Here is a 21,512-nt window from a genome sequence, read left to right as displayed (position 1 = left end):
TCCTGCTTCTTGAACACTGCTCAAGAATGTTGGGGAAAGCCTCTTAGAGTCCCTGATCTAGGCACACAAATGCAATGACGCTGCCCAACCAAGTGCAAGCCTGGTCTCACCTAGAAGCATCTTCTGGATGCTTCTTACTCTTTCCTCTTAGGGAACAATGAAGGTGATAAGGGAAATGGACCACTCCCCTTAAAAATAAAAGCTCAACCGAAGTGTTGCTAATGAGCATGGTCTTTAGACAATTCCATCAGCATGAGCTTTGAACTGTTTAATCTGCCAATCAACAAAACAAGGCCCACAGCACTCCTGCAGAATGCCCACGTAAGAGTTGGGCTCTTTTCTCTCTCTCTCTTGTAAAGTGCTCTGAAATCCATTTACAAAAATCTGAGGTTAAATAAATAAATAACCCGCCCAACTTGCTGGGTTTCCTCTGCCACTCTGGGTAGCTTACAGCATATATCAAACATTAAATATATATCGCATATCAAACATTAAAAAACAAAATATCCTATATGAGAAACAAACAAAGCAATAAATCAATAGAAACCAACAACAACAACAGTTTACAGTTATACCCAAATTAAAATAACCACCAACCCCAACTAAACATTTAACCAATATAGCAGAAATAATGTAAAATTAATGAATGTTAAAATGATGTTGGACTGAAAATAAGTGGTTTTGGCATTAAGGCTAATAAGAATATGTAAATATAGATAGTTAAATGGATTAAAATATATAGTTATAATAGGTTAAGATTATAGAGTAAAGATAAATGAAAGAGGGTAAGGATTTGCTGAAAGGACTTTCTAACCGGGAATACAAAAAGGGGAGGTGTGAGGAGGTCAAGGAAATAAGCAAATGAACTTGAAGATATTGAAAAATGGATTATTTCTTTTTTAGGATATTTTTTCTCTCTCTCCTTTTTTATTTTTTCAACTACCTGTTTTTTTGTATTTTGTATCACACTGTTTTTCTTTTTCTTTCTTTTTTCTTTTTAGGTCTCTTTTTTGGTAACTTCCTTGTTAGCTTTCGGGCTTTTTTTCTTTCTTTCTTTTTGTATGTGTAATTGTTGGTTTAATTATTTTTAATTTTTTAAAAACCTATGTTTAGTGTAAAATATCAATAAATATTTATTTAAAAAAAACATTTAACCAATATAAACCTGACAAAAACAAAACAGAGAAACCAAAACTAGAACCGTTTAAAACATTTTAAAACATTTTAGGCATTTGCCCCAACCCAAGAGTTGTTCCAGTAACGTCCCTCTGGCCTCGAGGACCCTCTTTTAGGAAGGACACTAATCAGTGTGAAGGTAAGTACAAATATGTATCCATGAATACAAGGGAATAATACAAAAATGAAATTAAAACAACAGCGGCAATGTATTATTTTTTTAATGTACTGTGTATTTTGGGACTATGGACCACAATAAAGTTGTGTGTGTGTGTGAAAATAAAAAAACAATACAGTGCCATGCATTCCAAATTCCAGCATAATAGGATTTTTACTCTGGCCCTTGTTGCTAACATAAAAAAGTGAGTGCCAAGTCAAAAAATTATTTGGGTTTTTTAATAGCATGAAGAAATATCATTTTGAGGCTAAATATCACACCTGTGGTCCAATGGCACACATTATAAGTCTCTCCAGTGTTTGGGCAATGTCAATCTGTCTGCAATGAACACATAGTCAATTAATTGTTTAGCTTTTATTTTTTATTTCAATATCCAAGTGTTTTTAGCTTCCTTGCATATGCTTCAGTAAATGGAAAGCCAGATGATGATTCCAGAGAACAAACTTTGTTGAAAAACTTTGAAATGTGATAAATTTAAAGATAGAAAACAAATCTTATATGTATGGGTAACCCTGGAAGATGTTGGGAGAAGGAAAGGCATTGCTTTGCTCCCAACTTTGGTAATCTTCAGGCAACATTTGAAGCTTGATAATCCCCACTGGCAGTCTGGCTCCTTTGTTCTGAAACTAGATCTAAAGAGAAGAACTGAGAGCCTGAACCACTTCCATCATCATCCAGCATTTTACAGGATTTGCAGCTGGATAATTCCCCATTGCACACCAGGGAGTATTACTGCTTGATGCAATGCACCAGCCAATGGTGGAGGCTGCCTCACCATCTCTCCACCCTAATATGGAACTGGGCACTTGCTTGCCTGGGAAGTCCCACAAAAGCCCAGTTCTACCAACAACAGCTTGCTGGTAATGAACTGGATTCAATTCCTGGGAGTTCTGGTACTGCAAGGCATAGAGGTGCTCTGCTGGTTAAGTGTTGCTGAGAGGGGGCTGCCAGAACCCTCCTCCATAGCTTTCGGGATAATGGAAGTTGTGCGGCTGGTAATATTGCTGTGTGTAGATACTTGGGCTGTTTCCCAGCTTGCTGCTTGGACTTCTTCTTCTGTCACAGAGGCTATAAGGAGCTGTAGCTCAGTTCCTAGTCATTATTTTGGAACCAGTCCTCTTTGTTCTGGCTGTTCTGTGCACGCAATCTTCCTCGACTCTGATGCACCTTGCCAATGCCTCCCTGGTCTCATATCTGGGGTACACATTATCTTAAAATGTCTTTTTCAGAAACTCGATGTGGACTTCCTTATAAACGGTCCTTTGCCTCCTTTCTCCTCTAACTTTGGAGTGGCTTCCTTCTTGATTGGTGGTTTTCATCCTGCAAAAACTCTGTTTCTCTCTCTTCTAAGTTGGTTTTCCCTTGAAAATGGAAACTTGTTCGCCCAGGATCACTCTGATGCCTCGATCATTTAGTATACCACTAAATTTGTGACCTGAGCAGTAAGACCATCCAGAGAGAAGCAGCAAAGAGGAAAAAGGATCAAGTAGGGTTAATGGATTACAGCTTCAATGTATGAAGAGCCCTCCACAAGTGTTCCCTGGTGAGTAAGAGAGCTGAAAGTTAACAACAAAACAGTAGTAGATACTGCCCGCCAGAGACATCTTTGGAATGTCTGTCAGGTTAGTGAGAAACAGTGCTGGACCTGAGCGAAGACTTCAGTTCAGAAACCAACCATTCAGTTCTGTTGAGAGCTGACTGGGATGGAAAGAGGAATTTGGCCCTTGATATAAACAGAGAGTTAACTAGACAAAGGGGACATCTTTATTCCTTAGTAACTATACCAAGTTTAAAGTGTGTGGGTGGGGGAGTTATGCATTAATCTGTTCTTGACCTTTTGGGATGAGACAGTCTGCAAATGGAACTATATCAATAACTGGTCATTATCAAATGAACTGTACCAATAAGAGCAGCATACTAATTTAATAAATAATGATGATGAAAACGGAAGGCCATTTTCAAAATATGGCAACCCTATCACATCTCTCGCCAAAACAGTAAAGACGGAAGATGTGGATTCTCCTATCTACCAGTTCTCCAGCCCTGCTGTCCATCCTTGGTCTTTTCTGCCATGGGAAGCAGATCTCCAGGTGCAACACCCAGCAGGTGAGGGAGGGTTGGCTAAAAGGCCTGGGAAGCAAACAGACGGGAGGAGCAGGGGTTGCCTTCTGCTGTGTTGCTCTGGCACATGTCCAGAGTAAGAGATGCCAATCCAGTATTCAAACGTGTTGCTACTTGTATTCATGAACAGAAAGTAATGTGTGTGGATTATGAAATCTTCAACGTGCTGGAGAGGAAGTGTGCCCCTTTCCCCTGCTTAAAGCCCCTTGTATTGATTGAAGTCATAGAAGTCATAGAATCATAGAATCATAGAGTTGGAAGAGACCACAAGGGCCATCGAGTCCAACCCCCTGCCAAGCAGGAAACACCATCAGAGCACTCCTGACATATGGTTGTCAAGCCTCTGCTTAAAGACCTCCAAAGTAGGAGACTCCACCACACTCCTTGGCAGCAAATTCCACTGTCGAACAGCTCTTACTGTCAGGAAGTTCTTCCTAATGTTTAGGTGGAATCTTCTTTCTTGTAGTTTGGATCCATTGCTCCGTGTCCGCTTCTCTGGAGCAGCAGAAAACAACCTTTCTCCCTCCTCTATGTGACATCCTTTTATATATTTGAACATGGCTATCATATCACCCCTTAACCTCCTCTTCTCCAGGCTAAACATGCCCAGCTCCCTTAGCCGTTCCTCATAAGGCATCGTTTCCAGGCCTTTGACCATTTTGGTTGCCCTCCTCTGGACACGTTCCAGTTTGTCACTGTCCTTCTTGAATTGTGGTGCCCAGAACTGGACACAGTACTCCAGGTGTGGTCTGACCAGAGCAGAATACAGTGGCACTATTACTTCCCTTGATCTAGATGCTATACTCCTATTGATGCAGCCCAGAATTGCATTGGCTTTTTTAGCTGCCGCGTCACACTGTTGGCTCATGTCAAGTTTGTGGTCAACCAAGACTCCTAGATCCTTTTCACATGTACTGCTCTCAAGCCAGGTGTCACCCATCTTGTATTTGTGCCTCTCATTTTTTTTTGCCCAAGTGCAATACTTTACATTTCTCCCTGTTAAAATTCATTTTGTTTGTTTTTGCCCAGGTCTCTAATCTGTCAAGGTCGTTTTGAAGTGTGATCCTGTCCTCTGGGGTGTTAGCCACCCCTCCCAGTTTGGTGTCATCTGCAAATTTGATCAGGATGCCCTTGAGTCCATCATCCAAGTCGTTGATAAAGATGTTAAATAAGACCGGGCCCAAGACAGAACCCTGTGGCACCCCACTAGTCACTCTTCTCCAGGATGAAGAGGAACCATTGATGAGCACCCTTTGGGTTCGGTCAGTCAGCCAGTTACAAATCCACTGAGTGGTAGCAGAGTCAAGACCGCATTTTACCAGCTTCTTTACAAGAATATCATGGGGCACCTTGTCAAATGCCTTACTGAAATCAAGGTAGGCTATATCCACTGAGTTCCCTTCATCTACCAGGCTTGTAATTCTGTCAAAAAATGAGATCAGGTTAGTCTGACATGACTTATTTTTCAGAAATCCATGCTGACTATTGGTGATCACAGCATTCCTTTCTAGGTGCTCACAGACTGTTTGCTTAATGATCTGCTCCAGAATCTTCCCTGCTATTGATGTCACACTGACTGGGCGGTAATTATTTGGGTCCTCTCTTTTCCCCTTTTTGAAAATAGGGACAACATTTGCCCTCCTCCAGTCTGCCGGGACTTCGCCTGTTCTCCAGGATTTCTCGAAGATGACTGCCAGTGGTTCTGAGATCACATCTGCCAGTTCTTTTAATACTCTTGGATGCAGTTCATCTGGCCCTGGAGACTTGAATACATCTAAACTAGCCAAATATTCTTGTACTGTCTCCTTAGTTATTCTGGGCTGTGTTTCCTTTGCTGAATCATTTGCTCCAAATTCTTCAGGTCGGGCATTGTTTTCTTTATCGGAGAAGACTGAGGCAAAGAAGGCATTGAGGAGTTCAGCCCTTTCTGTGTCCCCTGTTTGCATTTCACCATCTTCTCCTCTGAGTGACCCCACTGTTTCTTTGTTCTTCCTTTTGCTACGAACATACCCATAAAAGCCTTTTTTGTTGCTTTTAACCTCTCTAGCGAGCCTGAGTTCATTCTGTGCTTTAGCTTTTCTGACTTTGTGTCTACACGTGCTGGCTATTTGTTTGAATTCCTCTTTGGTGGTTTCCCCCCTTTTCCATTTTTTGTACACATCCTTTTTTAATCTTAATTCAGTTAAAAGTTCTTTAGATAGCCACCCTGGCTTCTTTAGGCACCTTCCATGTTTCCGTCTCATTGGTATTGCCTGACGTTGTGCTTTTACTATCTCCCTCTTAACAAACTCCCAGCCATCATGAACTCCCTTTCCTTTTAGTATTACTGTCCATGGGATCTCACCCAGCACTTCCCTAAGTTTTATGAAGTCGGCTTTCTTAAAGTCAAGAAATTGAGTCCTAGTATGCTTGGCTGCTCCTTTCCGCTGTATAGTAAACTTCAGAAGAGCATGATCACTCGCGCCTAATGATCCTTCCACTTCTACCCCACTAACCAGGTCATCAACATTGGTTAGGACCAGATCTAAAATGGCTGTTCCTCTTGTTGCTTCTCCCACTTTCTGGACAATGAAGTTGTCTGCAAGGCCAGTGAGGAATCTGTTTGACCTTATGCTCTTGGCTGAGTTTGACATCCAACAAATATCCGGGTAATTGAAGTCCCCCATTACTACTATCTCCCTTCCTTTTGCATGCTTGGCCATCTGTTCCAGGAAGGCATCATCTATGTCCTCCGTTTGGCTTGGGGATCTATAGTAAACTCCCACAATGAGGTCTCTGTTATTCTTCTCTCCCTTAATTTTGACCCAAATGCTCTCACATTGGCTTTGAGGTTCTAAATCTTGGATCTCTTCACAGGTATACACATCCCTGACATATAACGCCACTCCTCCTCCTTTCTTGTCTGGTCTGTTTCTCTGAAATAGATTGTATCCCCCCATTATTACATTCCAATCGTGGGACTTATCCCACCAGGTTTCAGTGATGCCTATTATGTCATATTTAGTTTGCTGTACCAAGAGCTCAAGCTCATCTTGTTTATTTCCCATGCTTTGCGCATTAGTGTACAGACATTGAAGTCCATTAATCATTCCCCCGTGTCTCTTATTTAAGGATTTTTTCCTCCCACCACTAGGTCCGCGTGCTGTTTGCTCCATTTGGTCTATGACATTTGGATGATCATCTTCATTAATTGATAGACTCCTACCTTCAGGAGCACTGTCTCCCTCCCCCACATTAGTCAGTTTAAAGCCCTCCTGATGAGGTTTCTGAGATTTTTGGCAAAAACATTCCTCCCAACCGTTGTGAGGTGCAGCCCATCACTTGCCAGAAGTCCATCTTCAAGAAACTGCAGTCCGTGATCTAAGAATCCAAACCGTTCCTGTTTACACCATTTGCGAAGCCAGCTGTTCACTTCCACTATTTTCCCCTCTCTCCCTGGGCCACGTCGTTCAACTGGGAGGACAGACGAGATGACAATTGAGGAGGAAGAGAGTTATTTGCTTAGCTTTCTCAACACCTGAAGAAATATGCAGCTATTCAAATGTGTAGCAAAGGATTCAGTTCCTCCATTTGCTCAGATCATTTCTCAGAATTGTGTAATTTAGCCTAGGGAAAGTTCCCAGTTTGCACAACTCTGGTCAGTTGTTATGTATAAAATATGTAGATGGATGGTTTGCAATGGAAAAGAAAGAATCATCTGGTGGATACAGGCAGAAAAATCTAGCATTTTTCTTTTTGCCGATTACAAATGAGACCTTGAAGGTCATGCTTAATTCTAGGAGAGTCTGTTGGGGTCATATTTACACCATGCATTTAAAGCACATTTATACCACTTTAATATATTGAGATCAATATATTGAGATATACAGTCACTTTGACTGTATTCTTTTCTCTGCCTGCTAAAAATGTTCTTGTTTAGATAAGCCTAAACAGATGCTTGAAAGTTGAGGTAATTCTAATCTGATTAGTAGTTTATTAGTAGTTTAAGGTATGGTTGTGAATTTTTCCTGATATTGCTGTTGTTGTTATTAATTTATATACCGTCCTTCATCAAAGGAAATCAGAGCAGCTCACAAGATAAAAATACAAGATAAAAGCACAAATAGTTAAAAAAGAAACATATAACACTGGTCCTGAAAGACCTACATTGGTTTCCAGTACGTTCCTGAGCACAATTCAAAGTGTTGGTGCTGACCTTGAAAGCCCTAAACAGGTTCAGCCCAGTATACCGAAGGAGCGTCTCCACCCCCATCGTCCAGTCTGGACACTGAGGTCCAGCGCCGAGGGCCTCCTGGCAGTTCCCTCCCTGCGAGAAGTGAGGTTACAGGGAACCAGGCAGAGGACCTTCTTGGTAGTGGCACCCACCCTGTGAAACACCCTCCCATCAGATGTCAAGGAAATAAACAACTACAGTGGTACCTCGGGTTACAGATGCTTCAGGTTACAGACTCTGCTAACCCAGAAATAGTACCTTGGGTTAAGAACTTTGCTTCAGGGTGAGAACAGAAATTGCGCAGCAGTGGCGTGGCAGCAGCAGGAGGCCCCATTAGCTAAAGTGGTGCTTCAGGTTAAGAACAGGCCTCCGGAATGAATTAAGTTCTTAACCCGAGGTACCACTGTATCTGACTTTTAGAAGACATCTGAAAACAGCCCTGTTTAGGGAAGTTTTTATTGTTTGAAGTTTTATCACTTGATGATGATGATGATGATGAGAGCTGCCCAGAGTGGCTGGGAAAACCTAGTCTGATGGCTGGGATATAAAGAATAAGGTATTATTATTATTATAACCCTCTCTCCTGTAAACATATTTGGCAGCAGAAGTGGCAGCGGCCTGCGAGTCCTCACAGCGGCAGCGGGAGGTGGTGGCAGTGGCGGTGGCGGCCTGCGAGGACTTGCAGTGGCCACGACACAATCAGTGGGGCTTGCAAGGCCTTAGCCAGGCAGCGAGAAACGGCAGTGACCTGCAAGTCCTCTTGGTGGTGGAAGAAGTTGCAGCAGCCTGTCTCAGCGAGGCCTTGCAGGCCGCCTCCACTTCAGCTGCCACTACCGCAAGGCCTTGCAGGCCACCACTACTGCAGGCGCCATGACAGGGCCTCGAAGGCTGCTGATTATTGTGCCACTTATGGCTGCCACTGCTTCTGCCCCCCCGGCTGTTGTTGATTCTGCCACCGCAAGGCTGCTGCCGCTTCTGCCGCTTGCAGTCTGGCAGTCCCTGATTATTTATATTCACTATAACTCAACACCGTACTTTGGATTGTCCTGAATACCACCATTTGGCAGCCAATCCCAAAACCAAAAATCCTGTTTGGATGCATTTTGGCTTGCCTGCTAACGAAAGTGACCATGAGGTGATTGGTAATATCATCATTTATCAGTTTTAGACCCTTAAGTATTAACAGTTTCCAAGACACTATCCTGTTCACCTCTGTGTAGTTCCTATCCATATATGACAATGTTTAGCTGATATTGAAAACCAGATATCGCCCAGCCCTAGGAGGTACACATAGAGGATGAGCGCAAAGTCTGGTCAGTTTATTATATAGGGAGAGGTGATCCATGAGATGCTGCAATACTGAACCTTTTAAGGCTTTATAAGTCAAAATTGGGCTTGGAAGGTAATTGTCAGCCAGTGCAGCCAGACCAGGATTGGTGTAACATGCACAAACTGTATTGTCCCAGTGAGCAACCTGGCCACTGAATTCGGCACTAATTGAAATTTCTGTCTTCAGAGCCAGCCCTATGTATAATATGGTGCATTAATCCAGCCTTGAGTTTGTGTGTTTGTTTGTTTGTTTGTTTGTTTGTTTACAATCAAGCAGTGTATAAATTTTATGAAATAAATAGCTAAAATAAATAGTAATTGCTTCCTCGAAGAATACAGGGGACTGCAGTTTAGCCCTCACAGAACTACAATTCCCAGCACCCTGAACAAACTAAGGTTCCCAGAGTTCTTTGGGGAATGCCATGTACTGTAAATTTATTGTATGGATGTAACAACCCAGATCCTATGTACAGTGGACCCTCTGGATATGAATGTAATTCGTTCCAGGAGTTCGTATGTACCCCGAAAAATCCGCAAGTAGAGGCATTGCTTCTGCACATGTGTGTGGCGCACAGAGTGCTTCTGTGCATGCATGCGCAGTGAAACCCAGAAGAATACACTTCCGGGTTTTCTGGGTTCACAACCTGAAAGTTACGTTACCCGAAGGTAACATAACCCGGGGGTCCACTGTATTTAACACACCCCTCTTTAGCCATCTCTATAGTATGCTACAAGTTTCATGCCAGATATATTAAAGCAAAGAACATATTATGAAATAAATACCTATGAATAAATACTCTTAATTGAACTGCATTCTGCAATGTTGATACATTACAGACTACAGAAACTATTAATAAACCAGCATCTGAAGCCATGGTTGGCTTGTTTGAAGGCCATTAGGGACAGTTCTCGGTTCTAATATAATGGGAAGCTATGCTTAACTGTAGCATCTTGGATCCTCTTCCTACTTGTGCGACAGGAAGGGCAAAGCAGGAACATGAAGCTTGTTCACATCTGTTTATGAAGCTGAGATATGATCATGTGACCATGGCTAATGTAAAAAAAAAAAAAGACTGTTCACATTTACTGGATTTACTGGAGACATGCAGCCCTAAACCAGCATGCATAATATTGCAATCTCAAAATCTTAGCATGAGCATTCTGCAAAATATATTGGACATATGGATATCTGTCCTGAATTATTAGGCATCTAGAATTTCCAGTCTACTGAAGAGAGGTGGGTTCAGAAGTTTAATCACAGATTACTGTGCTTTTTGTTTTGGTTTCTTCTTCTTCAAAGTATTTCCTGATTTTGACAGTAGCATTTTCCTACTAAACAGGGGGTTTCCTCTGTTTGCATCTTTCTTCACCTCAATGTCATGAAATAATGAAAAGCAAACTTTGTGGAAGTTCTGATACTTTTAGATACAACTGGAACTCAGAATAGAATACCGAGAATGCCAACCTTCTTTTTTGTGTTTTTATATGAAAACATTTCTAGCCCCCAAACCAGCAAAAAATAACTTGGGAGAGACAAGCAAAAGGTTAAAAGAAGCAGAAGGAAAGTAATCAGCTACCTCTCTATTCAGTTTTTCTTTGCTCATATTTTCAGAGTCTACATTTCTGAGATTTTTGAAGGTCTGGCTCACTTTTTCCATAATGGTGGGAACAATACTGGCAGGGTCCTGGCCAGCTTCCTAGCAAGGGCTGGTTCAAGAGACCGCAGCTACACCTCTCCATCAAGAGATGCAATGTCACCTGCTAGTTTCCAGATACAATTCACAGTGCTGGCTTTGACATTTACGGATCTCCATGAACAGGATACCTGTCATAAGTAAAAGTTGTTTTTGCTGGTTAACATGCCTACTCCTCTAGGGTTACCTGTTAAGGCAATTTAGGGGGTCAACTGAGCAGATAAAATTGCTTTATACCGAGTAGGTCTTTCACAGGCCTCATGCCTAAGCTTTTTTAAACTGAGGAGTTCTAGTGGTTGAACCAAAAAAACACCATGCAATGTCCGCTCCATGCCCTTTGGAATGAGAATCGAGAAAGGAGCTGTCTTCAAACAGACAGACTTTGCATTAGTCAATAGTATGTCAACAGCTGCCTTTTCCAGGAAATGTGCAACCAGGGCACTCCCTCTACACACATTAGAGTCTTCTTTCACATTTTTGCATGACTAACTTCCTCAGAAAGGAAATTTCCCTCAAGCAAAACACCAGTTGTTCCTTTGAATAGTTCATCTGGTCGTAACAAGGCAATATGTGTTAAAAGAGAGAGAGAAAAGACCCCATTTCTCATCAGGCCTTTCAGAAATACCTGCAGAAAGCTTTACTAGATGCATTTGAGGCAGACACTAATTTTCAGACATCTAGGGATAGCTTTGCACATTATAGTTTTCATTGAATCATAGAATCATAGAGTTGGAATAGACCACAAGGGCCATCGAGTCCAACCCCCTGCCAAGCAGGAAACCGTGTATTTTCAGAATACACTTTAAGTGTATTTTAAGTGTACACTTCACATATAGTGCAGAATGTGAATACAACACAAATGTATCACAAAGAGAAACTTATCATATAGTTGTTATTGACTGCACTTCCCTGATGAGTTCACACTTGGTGGCAAATGTGGGTTTGCCACTGGGGCATGTGAAATAACATTCAATGCTGTAACAACATTATTCAACTCTAAACCTAATTGCATAATTACAAAATTCAAATTCTAAAGACCAGATAAATTTCCTTACATTTATCTGTCATACATAACTATTTTTGCATTTGAAATGTCCTGTTCTAAATTCTGTATGTGTGCGCTTGTAGACTTCTCTTATGAATCAGTGATTGGTTAAAGAACAGGAAGCAGAGAGTAGGGACTTTTCTCACAATGGAAGGGTGTAAGATGTCCACACCACACCACACATCTAAAGCTTCCCTCAAAGAATCCTGGGAACAGTAGTTTACCCCTCACAGAACTGCAATTCCCAGCACCCTTAACAAACTAGAAAGTAAGGAGCTTTGCATTTACTTCCCCAAAGCCCACTGCTCACAGAACGATAACCAGTAAATATCCTTAGAACACAAGAGCAGTCTGGCTTAACACCTGCGCAGTCTGGCTCATGGGTAGGATTCTAGTGAGAAATTTCTTTTTAATTCAGTGAAATCAAATATTCCAGTATAAAACATTTATTTGGGACTGTAGGACAAGGAGAGAGAGGAGAAAGAAAGGAAGACACAAAATCTCAGGCACAGACTTTAAATGAAAGCTGATGACAGAGTCTTCTATTTCAAAGCAGGTGCAGAATCCCTTGCAGAGAAGATGGCCTGCGACAACATATATAGATTCTTCATCTGATGGTTCTAGGAAGCTAAACATATTTTTATGGGAATTTGGGACGGACTACTGCATCAATAGGAGTATAGCATCTAGATCAAGGGAAGTAATAGTGCCACTGTATTCTGCTCTGGTCAGACCTCACCTGGAGTACTGTGTCCAGTTCTGGGCACCACAGTTCAAGAAGGACACTGACAAACTGGAACGTGTCCAGAGGAGGGCAACCAAAATGGTCAAAGGCCTGGAAACGATGCCTTATGAGGAACGGCTAAGGGAGCTGGGCATGTTTAGCCTGGAGAAGAGGAGGTTAAGGGGTGATATGATAGCCACGTTCAAATATATAAAAGGATGTCACATAGAGGAGGGAGAAAGGTTGTTTTCTGCTGCTCCAGAGAAGCGGACACGGAGCAATGGATCCAAACTACAAGAAAGAAGATTCCACCTAAACATTAGGAAGAACTTCCTGACAGTAAGTGCTGTTTGACAGTGGAATTTGCTGCCAAGGAGTGTGGTGGAGTCTCCTACTTTGGAGGTCTTTAAGCAGAGGCTTGACAACCATATGTCAGGAGTGCTCTGATGGTGTTTCCTGCTTGGCAGGGGGTTGGACTCGATGGCCCTTGTGGTCTCTTCCAACTCTATGATTCTATGATCTTCTATGATCTTATCAAAAGTTGAGATATGAGATTGGGTATCCCTGTAACCAATCAGAAATTGGTCTATAAACAAGGTCTACCTCCTTAATGATCCTGGATTACTTTTTTAAAGGACTAGCCATTTCTGACTAGCAGCATCAGAAAACTTTAACCTCAAAGTTTTCTGGGGAAGAAAAGGTCAGGATAGGTGTATGTTGCTGACTTAAAGTGACCTGGTCTGATTAGAGACAATCTAGGAGGCATGGTTGATCTGTACTGTATCAGAATATAGGGCTAGTCCCAGCTCCTCACAAGTCTTTGCAATGCACAGGAGCCAGGTAGCAAACATACGTGGAAAGGGTTCTAGGGGTATACCACAGCTGTAGTCACTGGTCTTCAATTGGCTGGTCAAGATTTAACCGGTTGGAACATTTTAGAACAACATAAAAGTGTGATTCAGGTAGGTAGCTGTGTTGGTCTGACGCAGTCGAAAAATACATATCTATAAATTAAAAATTGTCTAGTAGCACCTTAGAGACCAACTAAGTTTGTTCTTGGTACAGTGGTACCTTGGGTTACAGTTGCTTCAGGTTACAGACGCTTCAGGTTACAGACTCCGCTAACCCAGAAATACAGTAGTATGTCGGGTTAAGAACGTCAGAGTGAGAACAGAAATCGTGCGACAGCAGCACAGCGGCAGTGGGAGATCCCATTAGCTAAAGTGGGACCTCAGGTTAAGAACAGTTTCAGGTTAAGAACAGACCTCCAGAACGAATTAAGTTCTTAACCTGAGGTACCACTGTATAAGCTTTCGTGTGCATGCACCTTCAGAGGGTGCTACTAGACAATTAAAAAAAATAGAATTATATATATTTCATAAAAGTACGATGACAACAAAAACCTTATACTAGCCTTGGGGACTGACAAACATAGAGATCCATCCCTCCTCCAGGGCTGACAACATTTTTATGCTGGTTGCCCAGGCTGGACTGTGCTCAGTTCCTCCTCTGCCAGCCTGCTCACTTGCCTGCCTGCAGTTCCTTATCACCAATGGTCAACAGATTAGTCCATAAAAAGCAAGTCCTTTTACAGTCAAAAGGGTATATGTGAGGAGAGTGGGGTGTGGAAGTCAGGTATGTCTGGCAATGAACTAGACATGTGCCTCAGGCAGAGCTGGCCATCAATGAGGCAGGGTGAAGCAACTGCCTCAGGTGGTGGAAGTACTAGACGCAGCGCCCCGTTTGCCCACTGCTTCTCTTGGCAAAACGGGAAGGACTGCGCCTGCCTCAGGGTGAAGTTTGGTGTAAGAAGTTTATAAATGCTGGAGTCAAACTGCTGCCCTAGGACTTCTGAGTCACATGGTGCAAATATCCAAACAAATTAAGAACAGTTCTTAAAGGAAACCAGTATTTCTTTGGTAGGGAAAAAGCGAAAGGTTTACCTTGTGCAGATTTGCTTTTATAGAGAAGGTTCTTTCACAAAAGACATTTGCTCTTGATTGAAAATGAGTCAGACAAAGAAGCCATCTTTAACTAGAACCATCAGCAGGTAATTGCTAACAAGGGAGAAAGTGAGATGACAGTCCAGGGGAGTCTGTGGGAAGGATGTGCTTGAAGCCTCAGAGTGAATCCTGTCAGGAGAGAAGCATTTTATTTCCATCCTGCGCGGGAGTGGAATGGCGCATGGGCTGAGCTCATCTGATAGCTGTTTTGAAGGGAATTGGACTGCTATGTCTTTAATTTGTCATTCCATTCTGAACTCTTTCCCCATCCAATAAGCCTTCAAGTCAGGAAGCTATGTCTGCCCACACAGGAAATTCCTTTGCAGCAACTTCCCCAAAAAGGAAATTTCCCTCAGAAGTGTGGCCTTTGAGCGGAGGCTGTTTGAAGAGATTTCTTTTTTCTTTTTCTTTTTTGCAAGCTCAACCTACGCTGCTGCTGGTTCTGCAGCCAGAATTTGGGGATGAACAGGTCCTCTTTCAGGCAGAGCAAGCAGCCCCCCCCCCGTTACCCATGATTGCTTGCCCAGAAACCTCTCCCTTCCTCCACAGACAGCAATTTTTTTAAGTAAGTCCACCTCAAACTCTCTCTCTCTGGAAAAGTCTTTGCACAAGCAGTGTTGGCTGGGATTTTAGGAAAGTGAAAAAGGAGAAATAATAGCAATGACGAAGCAGGGATACGGGGAGAATATCCTACATGCTAATCCCTTGCTTTGAAATCAGGAACAAAGAACCCTTAGCACACTGACAAATTGATTGTAAAACAATTTACGGACAGGCAAATGTGTTTAGGATTGGAGCCAAATTGTTCCATTATATTTCCTAAGATCTGGCAGGACAGCATTTTGGAGTCAGCTTTCGGGGTTTTTGTTTTTTTAATGTGTGTGTGTGTGTGTGTGTGTGTGTCTGTCTGTCTGTCTGTCTGTCTGTAAAGTGCAGTGTGGTTTTATTTTAAATAAACTTTCACATTGAGGAACTTTATTTAAAAAATGGGATTCTTTTGAAAGGGGAGCTAAAAGAGGGGAGCAAACCTATACGAACTGTTCTCACAGACCTCTTGTGAATCTTGTTGAGAGCCAACACTTAATGAATAACAGAAAACATTTTATGAAGCACCTTAGCACAAGGGATATAACCAGCTGCACTGCCAGATTTACAGTAAGTTGCAATTTTCCCATTTCAGGTCAGAAAACAAGTGTCTCTCCCAGCATTCAGTAAATAATACAAAGATAAGGAAACTATTCATAATCTATAGGTTTTTAAATATATATATATACAGTAACTAATTTGCAGTTTTTTGGGGTTTCATTGAAGATTGCAAAACCAGGGGTAGGAGTTATCCTGTATCTTTCACACAATCTACACTGCCCCTTCAGAATTTTCATAGTTTCTATCAATTTCTTCTGCCTTCATTTGCAACATTTCATACAATACACACCGCAGCCATTGTTACGCATTTCATTCACATACACAAACACTTCATCCATTTGTGGAAACATGCCAGTTTTAGAACCCCTTGCGCCTACGGAAATACGATACACTGGCGGCACATGCGCTGAGAATTCTACACTCACAGCTCACAATGCACGCGCGAGAAATGCGTATCCACAATGCCACCTTGTTGCTCTGTTTAAGTGGCGGGGAGAAACACAATTATATCATGCAACAATTACATAATGAAAGGTAATTAACCAATTTTTTGGGAGTGTGGCAATTATGCAGTGAAATATGGTATTCTGTTGATAAAAAAATCTTCTCCCCTTTCATGATCTCATTGCCTCACACTCTTGGCACATTTTTTCTTTGACTAAACCATGGTTTTCTCCTTCCAGTTCTCCAACTCCTTCCACCCACTATATCCCACTCTCACAACCATGGGGACTTCTTCTTTCTTGCACAGCACTCTTGCTAATATGCACTCCATTTGTCATGTTCTCTCTCTCCTTCTAAGATGCTTCTGAACACCTTGTCCCTAATCTCGTCAACTATGGAAAACCAAAAACTAACTCTTTTAATATTTTTGCAGGCTTTCTTTTTTCAAAATGTGCACACCATACCTGATTTTCAGCACATCATACTCATGCATTACAGTGAATACTGGATTGATACCAGGCTTCTTTTTAGCATATACAGTGGTACCTCAGTTTAAGTACTTAATTCGTTCTGGAGGTCCGTTCTTAACCTGAAACTCTTCTTAACCTGAAGCACCACTTTAGCCAATGGGGCCTCCCGCTGTCACTGCATGATTTCTGTTCTCATCCTGAAGCAAAGTTCTTAACCGAAGGTACTATTTCTGGGTTAGCGGAGTCTGTAACCTGAAGTTTATGCAACCTGAAGCATATGTAACCCGAGGTACCACTGTATTTGTATCCATGAAGGCTTTAAACTTGCTTTAAGTAAAATTAAAGCAGAGGCCCTTAGGACTCTGAATTCTGCCTGCAATGCTGTAATCTGGGATATTCTGCACTTGTATGGTAGCACAGCATATATATGGCTTGGATTGCCTTCTCCTCATGAAATGGAATCATAATTACTGTAGTAGAGTCAGTGAGAATAAAACGAAAAGCCTGGGCCCAAACCACAAAAAGGTCGCAGAGATGTTTTTAAAGAAGCTGGATATTAACTCCAGTGCCTTACACAGGAAAAAAGAGGGAACAAGAAGTAACGGCATGAGTGGGGAATTTTGAAAAGATGTCTCTGCCAAGTCATTAGAGGGAAGTGAAAACCAGCAAAAAGTGCAAATACTGAAAGGGGTAGTTGGCTTCGAGGAAATGAAAGAGAGAGAATAAGCTTGGTATTCTTGCAAATCAAAAAATTCATTTACCATCATCAGCAACTGCACCAAGACACATCCAACATGCATTGCCTTTCAGACTTCTCCCTATTCCCATTTTATTTCTGTTGTTGAAGAACCAATGAAGTACTAGGTAGTTGTATTACAAGTAAGGGAAATTATATCCAGAATGATCCGCCAAGCCACTTAATTGTTTAGCTTTTTGTGGCTTAAAAAACAAATTCTCTTAAGGCAAACTTTATATCAAAGTTGGGGTTGAACTTTTAAAATGTATTATTGCAGCAGCTTTCATATTGTTGGATTACAATCATTTTGTGGAATGATTGGAGCTCTAGATCTTCCTTGCTTCCAGAGAGGATCAGAAGGTAGCAAGGACAGAGAAATATACAAGTGACCTTGTGATGGGGAAGTTTATGCTCTAAATGGCTTCTGGCCTTCCTTTCCTGCACCTTGCTCGCATGCAAGGCTGAAACATGCTTTACCCCTATCTGCGTGAGCAGGAAGGAGCCACCATGAGACTGGGGTTCGTATGTTGCCTCTCTTCCCTCCTTCACCAGCATTTGTTTTAATTTTAGTTTATCCTGAAACTTTGTCTAGTCATAAGTTCCAGCAATCATGATTTAAAATTCTGGTCACTCTCAAAGCAAGCCAACTTCAAACCACAGTAATTGAGGACTCAACTGCATTCCTTATAAGGGAGGATGTTATAATAAGGGCTTTTTTCTGCCGGAACTCACAGGAACTCAGCACCTCTCAGGTGGGCACTATTGCCATTACTGTATAAGACAGGGGTCTGCAACCTTTAAGACGAAAAGAGCCACTTGGACCGAAGAAAAAAAAACCGGGAGCCGCAAAACCATTGCGACATTTAAAACAGTGGGGAGTGTCAGGGCACACAATGCGCCTCCTCCCCTCGCTAGTATCCGCCCCGGAGCCGCGGCAAAGGTGTAAAAGAGCCACATGCGGCTCCGGAGCCGCGGGTTGCTGACCCCTGGTATAAGAGAACAAGGGAGATGTTCATGGTGAGTTCCGGCACCTCTTGTGCTAGAAAAATAGCACTGAATAAATATTAATAATATTAATTGTACCATAAGCGTTGAGAAAGCATCTTGACACTCATGGTAGAATTAATATTAAAGAAAAGTGAAATGGGATTTGAAGACAAAGCATCTTTTGGGAAATGTGTGCATTTTTTAAATAACAAGGTAACTGAGTCAAGTTGCTGAACTGCATGTGTTGTTGTAGTGTGTGTGTGTGTGTGTGTTATATTAAATATATATGAACTAAATATCTTCAGTGAATGTACAGTGGTACCTCGGGTTACATACCATTCAGGTTACAGACTCCGCTAACCCAGAAATAGTACCTCGGGTTAAGAACTTTGCTTCAACATGAGAACAGAATTCGTGCTCCAGCAGCACGGCAGCAGCGGGAGGCCCCATTAACTAAAGTGGTGCTTCAGGTTAAGAACAGTTTCAGGTTAAGCACAGACCTCCAGAACAAATTAAGTACTTAACCCAAGGTTTAAGTACTTAAGTTAAGTACCACAGTATATATATAAAAAAAGAAATTAAATTCTGTGGGGGAAGTTGCTCTCCAAGGATTAAAAGAAAGAATATATACTGCTCATATTCTCTTAACAGCATTTATAACCATGGGGAAGAATTGCCCCTTCAGCCTCCTTCCTATTTATATTATTATTATTATTATTATTATTATTATTATTATTATTAGTCGTAATAGTATATTAGTATACTGCCCTATACTCACAGGTCTCAGGGCTGTTCACAACATAATTGCCTGAACAAAATAGTCATTCAGGGGTACACTAGACCCTTTCAAAAGTCATCTATTTGTTTTACAAATGGAAGCTTATGGAAATTGTCCTACTGAGACTCTTGTACATGGGTAGGCAAGCTAAGGCCCGGGGGCCAGATCCAGCCCAATCACCTTCTACATCTGGCCCGCATGTTTTTACATGAGTAGAATGTGTCCTTTTATTTAAAATGCATCTCTGGGTTATTTGTGGGGCACAGGAATTCGCTCATCCCCCCAAAAAAAATATAGTCCTGCCCCCCACAAGGTCTGAGGGACAGTGGACCAGCCCCCTGCTGAAAAAGTTTGCTGACCTCTGCTCTTGTCTCAGGTGTGGGGCACCTGTGGCGCTGCAGGTGCTGTGGAACCCTTTCTCACTTCAGCCCCAGCCAGTACTGGCCAAAGGTCAGGGATGACAGAAGCGTCAGTCCAGTGGCCTCTAGGCAGCCACCAGCTCCCCATCTCTCCTCTGTTTGAAGACTTCAGCAGTTCTTCTATTCTCCAATCCTTTGTTCTGTTGTGCTTTGGAAATTCTCTTCAGGACAGAGTGGTTCTTACTTTCTAAACTTGGTAAGGAGAGGCTGGTTTAAATATCATTCCGCTGCTCTGCTGGCTGGAGCTGACGGAAATGGTCTTTAAAGCTCAGCATCAAAGCATTTGCTTCATAAGCTGGAAAGCCTCACGTCTTGTGCCAGCAACAACCTCTCCCCATAATTAATTAATACTGTATTAATTGTGCATGTTCTGTGGAAATGAAGGAGTAGGGTGGGAAAAGCCCTCTACACAGGTTTGGGGGAGGAAGGCGGACAAAACAAAAAAGGGTTCTCTCAAAAAGGATTGTAGAGGAAGACCTGTCAAGAAGTCCACACAAAGATAGTTAAACTATGCCTTTCTTAGGACCAACCAAAAAGAAAAAAGGAGTGAGCAATTTTACCAGAGCTCTACTTCAGACTGCATGTTTCCTTTAAAAAGGGTGCAGTGAGGAGAAGAAAAATATGGAGATTATGCTGGAACCTGCTCTGTAATGAGCAGAAACACTCCCAGCACATCAGATTTCGAGTTACTCATTCATCCACTTAGCAGGATAAACAACAGAGTAAACAGCTCTACAACAAGGATAACCTGTAAAAGGAAAACCTGTGCTTCTAATCCAAAGCCATTCTCTCTTTAGAGGAACATCAGTAAATAAATCTCCCTTCGTTTTCAAAATTAACACACACACAGAGTTATTTATAGCTGCCTTTACTGGAGCTACTTCCTTATCAGGAAGCATGTAGCTGGGAACTGGTGTCTGCCTTCCTTGAAAATTCTTTCCAGAGACACAGAAACCCAAAAAGGGAAATTTCCCTTCAAATACAGTGGGGGTTTTGTTGCTGTTGGCTTTAAGCAGAGAGGGGTTGGGAGGGGGAGTTTTATACCAGGCTGTATATAATGACCCAAAGCTCAGAGAAAACATTAAAATGTTCTTTTTAAAACTGAGACTGATCCAACTCTCTTGTTTTGAAATTAATTTGGACTTAAAATGCTTCATGTTGGCTCGATTACACCAGCAACAGGCTCCACATCAAGTTTAATTGTACACTACATTTTCAGTGTTTTAAGAACTATTCATGAGAAATCAAATTATCAGCTTAACAGTGGGTGTTTTTGGAATACAGTGGTACCCCGCAAGACGAACGCCTCGCAAGACGGAAAACCCGCTAGACGAAAGGGTTTTCCGTTTTGGAGGCGCTTCGCAAAACGAATTTCCCTATGGGCTTGCTTCGCAAGACGAAAGCCCATAGGGAAATCTCCGGGGACCTCTTTTAAATGCTAGCGGTGGGGAGCAAAGCCTTTCCCTCCCCCCCTCCGGCCTTCAGAAGAGGTCCAGGAAGGCTGGCGGGGCCCGAAAGGCTTTGCTCCCCAGCGCCAGCATTTTAAAAGCAGTCCGGGATAGCAGGGAAGCGCTTCCCGCTATCCCGGACGGCTTTTGAAGGCAGGAAAGATCCGCGAAGCCTGGGCGCGCTGCGTGCAGGCTTCGGCATGCCGGCAAGTCTCCGCCAGCAGCGGCGGCGCTGCCGCTGCTGGCGAAGAGGTCCGCGAAGCCTGGGCGCACTGCGCGCAGGCTTCGGCATGCCGGCAAGTCTCCGCCAGCAGCGGCAGCGCTGCCGCTGCTGGCGGAGAGGTCCACGAAGCCTGGGCGCGCTACGCGCAGGCTTCGGCATGCCGGCAAGTCTCCGCCAGCAGCGGCAGCGCTGCCGCTGCTGGCGGAGAGGTCCGCGAAGCCTGGGCGCACTGATGTCAGCGTGCGCAGGCTTCGGCATGCCGGCAAGTCTCCGCCAGCAGCGGCAGCGCTGCCGCTGCTGGCGGAGAGGTCCGCGAAGCCTGGGCGCGCTGCGCGCAGGCTTCGACATGCCGGCAAGTCTCCGCCAGCAGCGGCAGCG

At 42.8% G+C, this 21,512-nt stretch overlaps 1 protein-coding gene and 1 long non-coding RNA gene across 3 annotated transcripts in view; one reads left to right on the top strand and one right to left on the bottom strand.

Moving 5' to 3' along the window:
- The window catches only part of ETV6 (ETS variant transcription factor 6), a 159,048-nt gene that overhangs the window by 70,077 nt on the left and 67,459 nt on the right, over positions 1–21,512 (bottom strand). The gene's annotated exons all lie outside the window — the stretch shown is intronic.
- Positions 1,796–20,738, top strand: LOC308585422. The gene is made up of 3 exons (XR_014007387.1): positions 1,796–2,897; positions 17,627–17,797; positions 19,987–20,738. It is a non-coding gene; the product is annotated as an uncharacterized lncRNA (long non-coding RNA).

The sequence above is a fragment of the Podarcis bocagei genome (assembly GCF_964188305.1).
Source record: "Podarcis bocagei genome assembly, chromosome: 4".
Classification (NCBI taxonomy): domain Eukaryota; kingdom Metazoa; phylum Chordata; class Lepidosauria; order Squamata; family Lacertidae; genus Podarcis; species Podarcis bocagei.
This window is presented reverse-complemented; position numbering and strand designations above follow the sequence as displayed.